Source organism: Pelobates fuscus, chromosome 10 (assembly GCF_036172605.1).
Source record: "Pelobates fuscus isolate aPelFus1 chromosome 10, aPelFus1.pri, whole genome shotgun sequence".
Taxonomy (NCBI): Eukaryota; Metazoa; Chordata; class Amphibia; order Anura; family Pelobatidae; genus Pelobates; species Pelobates fuscus.
This window is the reverse complement of record NC_086326.1, coordinates 101,030,890-101,047,562: the sequence shown is the minus strand read 5'-3', so window position 1 is coordinate 101,047,562 and position 16,673 is coordinate 101,030,890.

Below are 16,673 nucleotides of genomic sequence, written 5' to 3'. Positions count from 1 at the left end.
AAATACTTTGTTATTATTTAAATCAATGTCCATGGACAATATAGCCCAGCCAAGAGTTTCCTAAGGCACTAAGTTTTTTAGTTTTGATGTTTCTTGTGTCCCATTATGCCTTGAAGGGACACTCCACACCCCCTAAAGCACTTTGGATTGCTAAGAAACTTAATGTGTGCAGAATTAAATGTTAAAAATTACACTTTAAAATTTGCCTGGTTACACTCTCCTGGGTTTCAAGCAGACAACAGGCCCTTTTACTTCCTGTTTTGTTTAGCTCAGTGTAGCTAAACTCAAGAAACAGCAATTGCCCAGAGCACCTGCCTTGCAAAGACTTCTCATTGAGCTGTATTGGAAGTCTGTGATTGGACAGCCACAAAAAGACTCGGCTTGATTAGCAAGGGAGGGCTTGCAAAGGCCACGGATGCGAGAACTACATGTTTTGCAAGCTGTTTTTATACATACCCCAATGAAATAAATGCATAATTAAATGCACACATAATTCATTGGGGGTATATCTACTGTGGCAAACCTAGCCACTTGTAGGATACTGGACTATCTGTATCAAAAGGTTGTCTGTAATAATCACTGTAATATATGTGTAACCTTGGTTTATATTGTTATGTGCATAGAATTTGTATGCTAGCAGCCAAAAGCCGCTAGCATTCATGTATTCTGTTTCACGAACAGCGACTTTCCTGGCTGTTCGTGAAACGAATGAGCTACCCGATAATAGCCCACACACAGAGGACGTGTGTGTCAGGATCGGGGCAGGGATCCAACACGCAGAGTACAAAGAGTAGCAGATACGTATACCGGACCTTAGAATGGCCGGACTTAACGTAAGAACTACGTATAGAATGGTCAGGGACAAGCCGAGGTCGAGAGAACGAGAAGACAGGTAAGCGAGAGACAAGCCGGGTCAAGGATAACAGAGAGAACAGGTAAGTAATAACAAAGCCGGGTCAGAACCAAAAGACAAGAGAAAACAAGAGCACTGTGCGACTAGACTGGCTAGAACCACGACAGGGCAATGAGTAAATGCTGAGAGCTCCCTTAAATACCCTGGTTCTAGAGACTAATCACGCCTCCGCCGAGACCTGATTCGTGTCCGGGATTTGACTGACAGGTCGGGCTAGAATAGCGTCATGACGTCGACTATTGAGCGTCACGTTACAAAAAGGCATAGCTCTCTCGCGGCCGGCGTTTACATGCGCGAGGGAACCGCGAGGAACGGGAGAATCATGCCGTCTGGATGGAAAAACGTCTAAGTCTCTACCCCTCTTAGGGGTAGAGACTACAGGTACCCTGACAGTACCCCCCCTCTCAGAAACGCCCACCGGGCGGAAGGAACCGGGACGAGATGGAAAGCGGGAATGAAAAGCCCTGCGAAGACGAGGAGCATGGACATCCTCCTGTGGTACCCAGGTCCTCTCTTCTGGACCATATCCCTTCCAGTCAACCAGGTATTGGATTTTCCCCCGGGAGATTCGAGAATCGATGATGGAGTTGATTTCGTACTCCTCCTGACCCTCAACCTGAACAGAGTGAGGAGAGGGGACCTTGGAGGAGAATCTGTTACAGATCAGGGGTTTCAGCAAGGAAACATGAAAGGAATTAGGAATACGTAAGGCAGAGGGGAGCGCTAGGCGATACGCAACAGGATTAATTCGATTCAGAATCCTATAGGGTCCAATGTAGCGAGGAGCGAATTTCATAGACGGTACTTTCAAACGAATGTTTCTAGTACTCAACCATACCCTATCACCAGGTACAAAACTAGGAGTCGGCCTTCTGTGTTTGTCAGCGTGTTTTTTATACAGTATAGAATTATGTAGGAGAATTTGTCGAGTCTGATCCCACAACTTCTTCAGATTGGCAACATGAGTATCAACCGACGGTACCCCCTGGGAAGAAGAAACCGAGGTAAGAATGGAAGGATGAAAACCATAATTCATGAAAAAGGGGCTAGAGCGAGTTGAATCGCAAACAAGATTATTGTGTGCGAACTCTGCCCAAGGAATCAGACCGACCCAATCGTCCTGGTGTTCAGAAACAAAACAACGCAGATATTGTTCAATCTTTTGATTGGTACGTTCAGCGGCTCCGTTAGACTGAGGGTGATAAGCAGAAGAAAAATTCAATTTGATGCCTAGTTGAGAACAGAATGATCTCCAGAAACGTGAAACAAACTGGGAACCTCTATCAGAAGTAATCTCGGAAGGTACCCCATGTAAGCGAAAGATCTCTTTAGCAAAAATCTCCGCTAATTCAGGTGAAGTCGGAAGTTTAGGTAAAGGCACGAAATGAGCCATCTTGGTAAACCTATCCACCACTGTGAGAATAACAGTGTGCTTTTTCGAAACAGGCAAATCCACAATAAAATCCATCGCCAAACAGGACCAAGGTTTCTCTGGAACTTCCAGGGGATGTAAGAGACCACAAGGAAGCGAATGAGGTAGTTTAGTCTTAGTACAGACCTCACAGGCTCCGATAAAATCCTTAATATCCTTCCGTAAAGAAGGCCACCAGAAATCCTTAGAGATCAAGGAATATGTTTTGCGAACGCCCGGATGGCCAGCCACCTTACTCTCGTGAAGACACTGTAAGAGCTCCAGTTGGAGTTCAGGAGGAACGAAGTGTCTAGACGCAGGAGTCAGTCTAGGTGCCAGATGCTGCAACCTCCTGATCTGATCAAGAAGCGGAGAATGGATTTTGAGAGTTGTGTTAGCGATAATATTACACTTAGGTACTATAGAGGATAAAACCGGCTCAGATATGGCAGAAGGTTCATATTGGCGAGACAAGGCATCAGCTTTAGAATTCTTAGAACCAGGCCTATATGTGAGTATGTAATTGAAGTGAGTGAGGAAAATAGACCAACGGGCCTGTCTCGATGATAATCGTTTAGCCTCCCCAATATAGGATAAGTTTTTATGATCCGTCAAAATGGTAACAGGATGCAAAGTCCCCTCCAATAGATGTCTCCACTCCTTTAAAGCCATGATAACCGCTAGGAGTTCCCTGTCACCAATGTCATATCTGCTCTCAGTACCCGATAATTTTTGGGAAAAATACCCACATGGATGTAATGGTTTATCCACACCCAACCTTTGGGACAGGATGGCACCTATACCCGTCTCAGAAGCGTCAACTTCGAGTAGGAAAGGCAGAGTAGTATCAGGGTGAACTAAAATTGGTGCGGAAGCAAAGAGCTCCTTGAGAGTCTTAAAAGCCAGAAGTGCTTCAGTAGACCAATTCTTAGTGTCAGCCCCTTGTCTGGTCATATTGGTGATAGGAGCAATAATAGAGGAGTATCCCTTAATGAAACGTCTGTAATAATTAGAGAAACCAATAAATCTCTGAATGGCCTTGAGACCCTTAGGTAAAGGCCAATCTAAAATGGATTGGAGTTTCTCCGGATCCATTTCAAACCCCTCTCCAGAAATCACGTAACCAAGAAAGTTAGTCTGGGATTGGTCAAAGCTACATTTCTCTAATTTGCAGTACAAGCCGTGTTGAAGAAGTTTGTGCAAAACCCTTCTGACCTGTCCGTGGTGAGTCTCAATATCCCTGGAATGTATAAGTATATCATCGAGGTATACAATAACACAGTCATGTTGAAACTCCCTAAGAACTTCATTAATTAGATCCTGAAATACCGCCGGGGCATTACAGAGACCAAAAGGCATTACTGTATACTCATAGTGCCCATAACGAGTATTGAACGCAGTCATCCACTCGTGTCCCTGCTGAATTCTCACCAAGTTATAAGCACCTCTGAGGTCTAACTTAGTGAAAATCTTGGAACCCTTTAATCGATCAAAAAGCTCGGTGATCAAGGGGATCGGATAGGCATTTCTAATGGTTATCTTGTTCAAACCTCGGTAGTCAATGCAAGGTCTTAAAGAACCATCCTTCTTTTTAACAAAAAAAAATCCAGCCCCAGCAGGGGAGGAGGATCTCCTAATGAACCCTTTGTCTAGGTTTTCACGAATATACTCCTCTAAGACTAAGTTCTCATTCGTAGACAAAGGGTATACATGGCCCCTGGGAGGCATAGTACCAGGAAGTAAATTAATTTTGCAATCAAAAGGCCTGTGTGGGGGTAAAGTATCAGCCTTTCTTTTGTCAAAAACCGCCTTTAAATCTAGGTACAAGGACGGTATCTGTACTTTAGTAGAGTCGGTAGAGTTATTAAGTGTGTTAATAATACAAAGGGGTGACAGTCTCTTTAAACATCTCTCTTGACAACCCTGACCCCATGAGACTATTTCCCCTGATTTCCAATCTATAATGGGGTTATGTCTCTTCAGCCAGGAGTATCCCAGGACTATGGGAACAGAAGGAGATGAAATGAGTAGTAGAGATATCTCCTCCTTGTGTAGAATACCAGTAGTTAAGTTAAGAGGTGTGGTTTCCCGGAAAATCACAGGCTCAACTAAAGGTCTACCATCTATGGCCTCAACAGCCAAGGGTGTCTTCCTTAACTGGGGTGGGATAGCGTGTTTGGTGAGAAAAACTTGGTCGATAAAGCTCTCAGCAGCTCCGGAGTCTATCAATGCCATAGTCTCTAAAGTTCCCTTCTCCCAAGTTAAAGAGACGGGTAATAGAAGCCTGTGTTCTTTGTAGTTATGAGTAGAGGACAAAATAGAAACACCCAAGGCCTGTCCTCTAGAGAAACTTAGGTGCGAGCGTTTCCCGGGCGATTGGGACAATTCAAACGTAAGTGACCTCTGACTCCACAATACATACACAGTCCCTCCCTTCTCCTGTACTGTCTCTCCTCTTCTGAGAGGCGAGTAAGGCCTATCTGCATAGGTTCTGGAAACCGTGGAGTTTTGGTTTCAGGGCTTTGAAATGATGGAGCTAGTCTAAAGGAAGGTCTACCGGTTCTATCTCGAGTGTTCTGCCTCTCTCTTAGACGTTCGTCAATGCGAGAGATAAAGGAAATTAAGTCCTCCAAATTCTCGGGAAGCTCTCTCGTCGCTACCTCGTCAAGTATTACATCGGATAATCCGTTTAAAAATATGTCTATATAAGCCTGTTCATTCCACTTAACCTCTGCCGCCAAAGACCTGAACTCTAGTGCGTAATCCACAAGTGTTCGGTTCTCTTGTCTAAGGCGCAACAGTAATCTAGCTGCATTGACCTTTCTGCCAGGGGGGTCAAAAGTTCTTTTAAAAGCAGCTACAAAGGCATTATAGTTATAGACTAATGGATTATCATTCTCCCACAACGGATTAGCCCATCTCAGAGCCTTCTCAATGAGTAAGGTGATAATAAATCCCACCTTTGCCCTATCAGTAGGGTAGGAACGGGGTTGTAGCTCGAAATGGTTACTGATCTGGTTCAAAAAGCCACGACACCTTTCAGGAGAACCAGCATAACGTACAGGTGGGGTAACTCGGGAAGAAGCACCTACAGTGGCTACCTCTAGCCCTGAACTCACAGGAGGAATAGAAGTATTACGCATCTCCTCAGGTGGATTATTAGGACGTGATAGTAACGCCTGTAGTGCTAGGGCCATCTGATCCATTCTATGCTCCATGGCGTCAAACCTAGGATCAGGAGAACCAAGCTGATAGTTTGTACCTGCAGGATCCATTGGCCCTGTCGTAATGTCAGGATCGGGGCAGGGATCCAACACGCAGAGTACAAAGAGTAGTAGATACGTATACCGGACCTTAGAATGGCCGGACTTAACGTAAGAACTACGTATAGAATGGTCAGGGACAAGCCGAGGTCGAGAGAACAAGAAGACAGGTAAGCGAGAGACAAGCCGGGTCAAGGATAACAGAGAGAACAGGTAAGTAATAACAAAGCCGGGTCAGAACCAAAAGACAAGAGAAAACAAGAGCACTGTGTGACTAGACTGGCTAGAACCACGACAGGGCAATGAGTAAATGCTGAGAGCTCCCTTAAATACCCTGGTTCTAGAGACTAATCACGCCTCCGCCGAGACCTGATTCGTGTCCGGGATTTGACTGACAGGTCGGGCTAGAATAGCGTCATGACGTCGACTATTGAGCGTCACGTTACAAAAAGGCATAGCTCTCTCGCGGCCGGCGTTTACATGCGCGAGGGAACCGCGAGGAACGGGAGAATCATGCCGTCTGGATGGAAAAACGTCTAAGTCTCTACCCCTCTCAGGGGTAGAGACTACAGGTACCCTGACAGTGTGGCGCTCATTAACCAATTGCAACATTGTTGCAATCGGTAATTAAAGACTTTCCTAGGTGGCCGTCTTTCGACTACCAACCACGCGGCGGTCGGCCATCTTGGATCCTTTGTCTCACCAGCGGTGTTTGGTCGTCGAGCGCGTGGAACTAAAAATGGCTACTCGGCGGCGCGAACACCGCTGGACTTCCAGGCCGTTCGGGAGCTCCGGTCTTTCTCTATTGTGGTTCCCCATCGGTGTTCGGTACTTTTAGGCGAACACAATGGCAAAGTGTATTTCATGCGGCGTTCGGTTGTTTTAGCTGGGATCTGAGCGGTATTCCCACGAAAGGTGCACTCAGACCCCAGCTATCTGCCGAACATCCGTTCGTCCATTCGTCTTAATAACGTGAATATTGTTAAAGTTATAGATTTAAATGTAAAACGCCGGTTCTGCTGCACGGAGGGATAATCCACTTAACGGTATATTCCAGTGGGAGTATCCCTCTCGTCCAGCAGTGCCTGATGGGAGAAATGCTCAGAATGTTAAGTTCCCCATGTAGTCCCCTACTGTATTACCCCTGCTATGTCAGTAAGGAAACCCCTTGCATGGGGACTTGCATAAATACTGGAGCTGTGAAAAAACACGTCAGTTGACTCCCAGAACTGTGTTTCGTCCGGTAACTGGGGGGATTTGGGATATTGCCTTACTTTTCAGCGCTTGACTGTGGATTACCTTCTGTACCAGCGGAGATCGTGGAATTTAATATTGCAGCTCCGCTACATCTACTAAACAGTGATTTTTATTTATTTTGCATTTGGGTAGTGGAGTGTCCATTTAAGTTGTACCTTTCCCATATTTCACCTGTTTACAAGTATAAATGTGTTCGGTGTTTTTACTGAGCAGTGTCTCAGTTTAAATGGGTTATTTCACAGAGATATGATTTTTTATTTATTTGTTTGTTTATATGAACTTTATTTGTCATTACCGTTTTGATCAGCAGATTTTACTCTTTATGCAGGGGAGAGAATATGTCCAAAACATTTCAATGTCATCACTGCCTGTGCTCACAAGATTAGAGTGCATTATGAGACCTGATAGCAGTAGCGTGCATACAGTACACAACACTCCACTGTCCCATCTGTCACTCTTTCTATCATGGTGGCGCAGGACCTGTATAGAAAATATCATTATCCTCTACCAGGGCCTAGCAGAGAGGTTGCTGTAATACTGATACAGGCAGTGGGGGTTGAGTTATAGGCTGCCTAAATCTGTTGCCTGGTAACTGCCGTATGTCAATAGGAAAGCAGGAAAGTGTCCCTGTTCCCACAACCACTAGACACCTGTGACCAGGGACTGTTCTCAGACCTCTGCTCCTGGTCCACTTGCTTATAGGAGGTAGATTTCCTAGCTTTGTGTGTACCTGTGTTTATGACTGTGACAGTAACTATGTGTGTGACTGTGTGTGTGCCTGCTACTGTGTGCTTGACAGAGACCTCTGCATAGGCCAAAACTTTGCTCTTTCTGTTCTAATAAAGCTGGTTTATGAGATACCCTGAGTGCCTGGACCTGATTTACTTCTTATCTGCTCAATTGGGGTTTGTCAGCCCTGGGCCTGGAGCACCTGGATTCTGATGCAAGAGTGCAGTGTCCTTTGTTTTGTGTCACTGTTGAGACCGTAACCCTGTGTGTGACTGTGTGTGACAGTATATATGCTTGTGATTATGTGCTTGTGACTATGTGTATCATGTGTGCTTGTAACTGTGGCTGTGTGTGGCTGTATGTGACATAGTGTACGTGTGTCCCTGTGTCTGTCTGACTCTGTGCATCTTGATGTGTTACTGTGTGTATGTGACTTTGTGGCAGTGACTGTGTATGTTTTTTTGTGACTGTGTCTGTGTGTATGCCTGTGACTATGTCTATGTATGTGTGTGCACTGTATGCATATGATTGTGTAATTCTGTATGTTTTGACTTGCTTTATGCTGTGTCAGTGTACAGTATATGACTGCAGGTCCATGACATGTCTGTGCCTCAATCTGAAACCCACCAGTTTAAACTAATATAGTAAAAAAAAAAAACGTTTTTCTTTAGTTATATTTACTTTATTATCTGTTTAACTTGCTGTTCTACAGAAAGAATAGGAAACACAGAGAGAAGCACCGAGAGAAGCCTTTTGTATTTGTCTGTGTATATTGTATGTCCCCCCCCCCCCCCCCTAATTGTACAGCGCTGCGGGATATGTTACCACTTCATAGATGACAGTAATAAATAAATAAAATAGGTAGCTTATAACTTAGAATTTTCAGATGCAGACACTATAGTTTCCAGCACAGGGGAGAATAGTTTGCCACATTTAATAAAAGGCAGCTGTCATTTTAACCAAAGACTGTTTAACACATTGTGTGTTTGAGCATCAACACAAATGAACCTTTTAAATCGGCTAAAAAAAAAAGTGAGACTATCTTTAAATTTCAACCAATTATTTTTAGGTCAGGATAACACTAAGTAAAGCACCCACTGTAGGAAGGAAAGTACATAGTCATGGTCTGACAATGTTCCACGTCCCATGTTTTCCATATCTCTAGCAAACTCACTTTAGAGTATTCAAAGTGTAGTTACAAAAGCTTACAGAAAAAAAAACCCAAAAACTTGCAACTAAAATATTATCAATTAACAATATTACTATAAAGAACAAAATGTTATGTTACAGCATGAAATGTAATCCAAATGTAATCAATTTTAAAATAAATAAATATATATATATATATTTTTTTTTTTTTTAAATTAAAACTAAAATAGATTGAAAACGTGCAATGAATGTATAATTAGCAGTACGTAGAACAAAACCTAGGGACTTCTGGAAATATTGATATATACTGGGGCCCTTTTAAAAATGGCTAAAATATCCATGGTAGGAAAAATAAAGAGAAATTCAGTCTACTTAATTTAGCAAGAGCAATTCGAGTCCCTACAGGTCCAGACTTGATGGATCTTCTGTTAAAAACTGGATTAATGTTGAAAGTAATCCAATACGCATATTTCCATATATACATAATTACATATCAACATTTAATCGGATTTCAACTCATTGAATTGTAAAGTGATATTTAGGCAAACTGGTAGAAACACCATGAATTTCTCATTTGGAAGACAGTTTTGGGAATTTTTTTTTTATTTTATCCTGTTATATCTACTACTGTGTGTATGCCCCCGTCCTGTCATATCCAACCAATTCTTTGAAAAAAGACTTTCATTTATACACGGAAACCATTTTTACATCTTGAAAATTTACAAAGACAAATCTTGCTGAGCAGAAGTCAAAGCCAGAACATGTCTAGCCTTAAAATGTTCTATAAATTACACTTTACGTGAGGAAATATGGGCTTCAAACAAAAGACAGTCTTATTCTTCTGCTGAAATAATCCATCAAAACTTCACCTTTCAGTGGGATGCAAACTCCCCCATGGAAATAGATATCCCGATACAATCCAGCTCCCCGTCTGTTTGTGTAAAGTGGGGGTCTGGTAAGTGAAAGTTTAAAAGAGGTTATAGAAAGGAGAATAATGAGAATGTCTGTACATGGAAGGATGGGTACCAGACCTAACTTATTTTAAGCTAAATTATGGCATTAACCATTTAGATATCTTAATGGTAAGCATTGCAATGAAACTTTTGGTCTGTAACATGGGGTCTGCTGGCGGGATTTGCATCACTTCCTTTAGAAGCCTCATATTCCGTAATAATTTATGAGAGCATAAAAAGCAAGCATGCATATATAGGCTTTTATCTTCAGTGCTTAAAACATTAAGTGACATTATACACTATAGGCAAAATTGTCTACACGTGATCCGAACAGGATAATTAATTAAACCGGGTATTTGGAGAGATTTGCAAACTGTTAGGCAAAAATAGACAAATTGAAAAAGATTATTTAGTTGGCTTGACTCTTTTGTCAGAATGTAACCATTTGATCATACTGAATTTATTATATTGCCTGTTAAAAGGGGCTCGAGTCCTGCAGGACCGAATGGGAACAAGGTTCCTGCACTTTTTCCGCAGCAGGAAGACCGTTCCCATTAGCTGTTAACGTTGCAGGGTCGGCCTTTGGGATGTAGCCCCTGTTTGAGAAAAGAACGCAGCCATATGGCCCCCTTTTTAACTAGTTTGTGCAATTCTGTTTGTAGTGTCAAGTTGTCTGATGCAGACATCCGTAGTGGTGTAGGTGGTGTGTCCTGGAAAAGAGTGGAAAGGAAGTCTATTTTGAACCCCTGGACTGTGTGTAGGACCCATAGGTCCCATGAAAGCAGTTCCCACTGTTGGAAAAAATGGGTTAGTCGGCCTGCTACAGATACATTGAAAAAAGGAAGGTTTATTACCTAGAGCAGTGCGTCCGCGTAAGGTGGCAGATCTACGTCCCCGGATAGATCCTCTATTAGTGAATAACTGCCTGTGGCAGGGTTGGGGTTGTCCCGAGTGCCAATAATTCTCTGAAGGGCGAGGCCTGTAGCCTGTGAAGGCAACTCTGCTGTTCGTTCGGCCTCTATAATGTCCAGCTTTCCCAGAAAAACAACCTGACTGGGAACGAAAAACCCTGCGCAAGGAGGATTGAGCCTTATTTAGGGTAGTGAATACCGCTACATGTTTGGAGGGATCCCTCATAAACGAGTCTCCAAACAGCAATCCATTGGTCTCTGGTCCCAGTTCTCGGGAGCTCAGGTCGGCTAATTTAGCATTCAGCTTGTATAGTGCCGCCCTGCGTCTCTCAGTGGATATAGCCACATTTGCGTTGCCCAGGAACATAAAGCTCTCTGGGCCCATTCTCTGACTGTGTTTGGGTCAAACTCCCACTAGTTATGGCTTTGTCAGCTAGTATGAAAATTGGAATGATGGGGCCAGCAATGTCCAGGAGTTTATCCTGGGCTGTCTTAAGACCCTGCTCAATGCCCTTGCGAGAATCTTTCCCCGTCACAAATAGTGGGTCAAACTCTGGCGTGAGAGCCACCTTGTTTGGAATGGTTGGTCGAGGGCACTCGGCTCTGAGTTTCGCCCTGATTTCTTTTTCAAGTGGCTTACGTAACCACATCTTGCAGAAGTTAGAAATATGGTCTAGTGGGGCCTATTCGGCCAACCGTGGATGCCTAATGACCCTGGGGTCGAAAAAAGGGACACCCGAAGCATCCAGAAGGATGTCTGAGTCGGGTCCCTTCTGCATAGGTGCGTTTGCATCTCCTTGACAAATTCCGATGGGGTATCCCCTAGCGCATTCGCCAAGGGGTCCTCATCAGAGTAGCCATGGTAGTAATCTTCAATCTCATCGCCCCTTTGAGATGTAGAACCATCCAAGGGGTCAAAGATAGTTTGGGCGGGGCGAGTGACAGTTAATTTTTGGGACTTGGCAGGAGCCTTGCCCACAGACACACTACTCCCTTTCCAAGGGCGCTTACGTGTGATTTCCTGATCTGAGGGCTGAGAGTCCTCTGAGTCAGAGGGTAAATGTGTGATGGGATTGATTTCGCCAGAAGTTTTTGCATGGAAGGCTGCCAACATCTTGGGGATGGATTCGGCAATTGTTGAGACCAGCCAAGCTTTAAGTTCCTGAGAGATTGCGGGCTCAGTATTGTCAGACATGGTTTTTAGAACTTTATTAATGATCTGACAAATAAATGTAAGACAGGGTATTAAATGGGGTTTAAAATTTGTAAATGGGGGGGGGCGTGGCTGAGACACTGAAGGGAGCGGACGCATGTCGGACTAGCTCCCGCTGCAAATACGGCGAACGCATGCTAAACAGCATTTTCTCGCCCTTACAGCACCGCAAACCGGGCCCAACAACACCCAAGATGGGCAAAAAGATGAAGAAACAAAGAACTCTCGCGGGGGAGGGCTCCAGGAGTATCTGCGACCTGCTGCAGCAACCGCGGCCTAGACCCAAAATGGCGTCGCCTGCGGACTCGACCAGCCCCTCCTCGGACGAAGAAATCCTTGATGCCCCCGATGCCATCCCAAGATTGGAAGGCCCAAAGGTATCCTTACTACAGGGTGACCCTCAAGCCCCAGCTACCAAGGGCGATATCCAAGCCCTGCTGAACAACATCAGAACTTTTTTTAATGCAGACCTAGATATCATCAGGGAAGACATCTCCATGATCACGGAGAGAGTGCGAGGTGCAGAGGAGTCTGTTTCCGCCATAACCCAACGCCAAACAAGCGAAGCAGAGCAGCTCCTGCAGCTCCAGACCGCACACAATTCCACCCAATTTCAACTAGAGGCGATGGAAGACGCGAGATGGCGCACAAACCTCAAAATTAGAGGCATTGCAGAATCGGTGGATGACCAAGAACTGCCGCATTTCATACGCCGCCTACTCGCAGCCTTATTGCAACAACGAACTGCCAAGAATATACAATTAGATGGCTGCTATAGACTAGCCACCTCAGCCAGAGCCCCGACAGGGGTACCTCGAGATGTGATGGTGCGTTTCCTCATGCTCCGAGACAAAATGGCGGTCCAACGAGAGACCAGAAACAAAGCGCCTTACCTCTTTGAAGAAATGCAGCTTCACTTCCTACAGGACCTATGCCGCTCCACTCTTACTTGGAGAAGAACCCTCCAACGGGCCACACAAGCACTGAGATCAGCAGGAATAGCCTACAAATGGGGACCCTCAAGAACCCTGATAGCTACGAAGGACAGCCGCAACTACACTATCTCCGCGGCGGATGAGACTGCAGCCTTCCTGCAAAAGCTGGGCATAGCACAGCCCGAGACAAGCATCAAGAAAACCATGGACACTTGGGACGTTTCCAAGATAGCCCCGTTTACCCCCAGAGCTGGGACAGATACAGGTTGAATCAGCAGGGGACGCTCGGTGGCGAGAGAGTCGCAGACCAAAAACCGCAGCGTAAAGTTACACAAATGTTTTGTTAAAATAGGCGTTGAACCCTTCAGTTTAATTGTTTGCTCCTAATCACACCAAGCCGGTATTAGTAACACCTTAACGCCCCCCCCCCCCCCTGCGCTCAGGGGTTACTGAGTGACACCTCGCTTCACGATACACGTAGTAAATGTTTAATAATGCTTATTGGCCGCCCCTGAGGTTCCCGACTTATATGATAGCATACACATACATTCAAGGTTTAAACATCACACACTGGCAGCATATGCACCCCTTATATGTTGTAGTAGCCTTGTAGCATCAACAAAAGTTCTCTGCATATGATTTTAAAGCCGCACACTACCGGCAAACTTCACACCCAAGTGTTCTTAAACCAGAAGCAACGGCCACCCACGCTCATATGCTCATATATTCTCAACAAGCGTTACTAGCACCATTTTCACTTGTTGTTACAGGCGGCCACACCAGCATAGATATTCCTTAACCGCTTTTAAAGCGGCACATTACCAAAGGTATAATCCTTAAACGCTTCTAAGACACGTATTATATGATACTGCTACTGTTCTCCCTACTGCTTATTTTGGTAGGCTGTTTTATTTCCATGTTTTGCCTTCTTTTTAAACCATGTACCATCGGCACTGTGCTACTTACATGCCTGTAGAGTCGACCATTCTCAACTTATATATGCCTTATATGTTCCTAGCAACTCATATGTTAACAGCGTATAATTTCCTCAAATGTTATAATTGTAATGTCAGCATGCATAATCCTTTCCAATTTACCTTAAAAAAAAAAAAACGGTGCAGCTTCTTCTAACAGGTTACTGGATTTTCTACTTGAAATGTTTTGATGAGATGTTTATAACATGTCGCTGTAACAATATGACGCTACTCGCACCACCAAAATAAAGAATTGAAAAAAAAAAAATTGTAAATGGGGATCACCCAAATCAATGTAGTTGATATATAAGGGCGGCACACAATATTCAGTGGGGTAGACCACTAAATTATACAAGTGGGTTGTACCACTGTACCGATAAGAAGTGGGGTTCACCACACAGATAGTCAGACTTTTTAATGGGTATGTCTGTAAAAAAATATAGTAAAGTGTGGGGTCACTTTAAATAATATATATATTTTTCAAAGGTGAGGGTCACTCACTGTAGTAATGGTGTGGAAACGCCTAGTTAGAAATTGGTTATAAAAGTGAATAAAAGGTGGGGGTCACCCACAACAAACATTCAATGAACAAAAGTCGCAGAGAAAAAAGGTAGGGGTCACCCACAAGGCCCTCCTTTATTTAATGGTAAGAAAAGTACAGCAGGTATTTCCTGTTAATAAAACAAATGAGTACAATGAGTAACTTGAAGAAAAAAAGGGTGTCAGCACTTTAATGTTGCTGTTAGCAACCAAGTAAATAAGGTACTTACCGGATCCGACGTGGGACGAACAATCACGCTGTTAAGCCAGGCAAAAAACGTGGTTTAAGATGGCCGCCGCCAGCAAAAGGGTGGGAGGAAGCGCGTCAGGAATTGCAGACGCGAGAGGGCGGGAAACCGTGAAGGGCGCAAAACTGAGCCGCGGACTCCTGGGAAATGGAGTGTGGAGAGACCGCGGCCGCAAGTATGAAAAAAAAAACGCGGAGATAAACCTTGTGCCATTTAGAAGGGAAACGTGAAAGATTTGACACTGTACAAAAAACACAATTATGAATCCTACATGTTTGGGGACAATATGTGTAGTAAGGATAATTGTCACAGTAAAAAAATGTGAGAATGTATGCTAATCAGGAGATATCAATTAGAAAAAATATTTCAATGATAATAAGGATATGGTGCCAAAATTTTTATTAAAATATTTTATTAAAGGCAAAACTAAAGACCATATAATTGGAACAGACTCACCTGGGAGGCAAGCAGCAAAGAAAGAGGATATGGGAGGAGCTTGATGACATCATATAATACTGTCATACACTCTGATTGGTTGAATTATTTTACATTATTGTTAACTATTTCTTTGCTGCTGGGAGGTTCAGTAAAGAAAGATAAAGCAAATATGAAGCCTCCTGTCTTGCCATAAAATTATTACGGACAGCACACACACACACTTTGTGAGGCGTATGAGGTTGGCAGAGTGTGTTAAGAAATGTAGCCTAGTGCCAGTTGGAGAAGAGGCACACCAGTTTGGCTAAGCTTCGTGGAAGACAGGAGTCGAGTGACCAGTAAGTGTATACACAATCTACAAACCTATTCGCATTTTCCAGGTTTGTTATGCACAACGCACAATAACCCAGCATAGAGATGCACGTAACAGAGTTGCATGGATTCCTACATGAACCAGATACATACATGGCTCCTCCAAGCAGCAGGTCTTCTTGTCAGCTAGGTTACAGCAATGCGCTCACTTTATTAGCACTCAAAGCAATTTCAGGGGCAGGGATCAGGCCTTGAGCATTCCTGTATTATTTTTTCCCAGCTGGAACAACATTCACACTCTGTGCACGTTAGCCTAAGAAGCTATCACCAGGGCTGGCTTTAAGGCAGAGTAGGTACTTGCCTTACAGGTCAGCAGTTGCCTGCTCTGTCTAAACGTACAGAGTACATGGGGAGTACGGGTGGTGAGGGAATTCTGATCCACAGCCGGCACTGCTCCCTCACGCCCTATAGTGATGCCGGCTACCAGAATGTGACGTCACTCCAGCCCAGGCATCACTACAGGTCATGTGAGAAGCTGAGTAGGAAGTGCACATAGGCATCAGAGCTCCCTCGCTGCCACTAGGAGTAGAGCAGCCTACACCGGACCCCAGAAAGAAGATTCACTCCAGCTCTTCTAAAGGTATGGAGATTGGGTGGACCTAAAGATAAAAAAGAAGCATTTACCGAAAATCTTTTTGAGAGTGTATGTGTGTTCAATAATGTGTATGCGTGTGAGAATGTCTGAGTGTAAAATTACATTCCAACACAATACTGCCTCTATCCCCTCACAGTAACGCCTGTATCCCCTGTATCCCCACCACAATACTGCCCCCACACTATTCCCTCACACTGAAGCCTCTATCCCCCACAATACTGCCTATACCATGCAAACTAAAGCCTATATATACACACACACACACATACATGCATATATACATTCAGGCATTTGATTATTTTATTTTATTGGAGGTTTGGCTGTGCAAATCTTGGGTGAGTTTCAACTTTTTTTCCAGGACTTTACCCTTGATGTTAAACCATTTTCCCGCAGTCTAACACAGAATGAGCTTCCCTGGCTTCCAATAGTCCCGCCCCCATAGCAGGTGTAGCTAAAGCAGAGATTACACAGTTCCTTTTAGTCATATTGATTCATGCCTCAATGGGCACTGTGACAGGCTGATAGCAGTCAATTGACACTCTCTGCCATTCACATCTGCTCATTGGGGCTCAGGCAACTACTTCCTTCTTAGCATGAGCAGCACAGGGGGATGAACTCCTTATAACTCTCATGTAGCATTAAAACAATACTTTAACACTGAATCGAAATATGACTCTGGTTAGCTCCAAACACTGTAGCCTCTTCAAAGAGATGAAGCAGTTACAGTGTCTATATGGTCCCTTTTATAAAAAATAGGTGTGTGTATTTTTTCCAG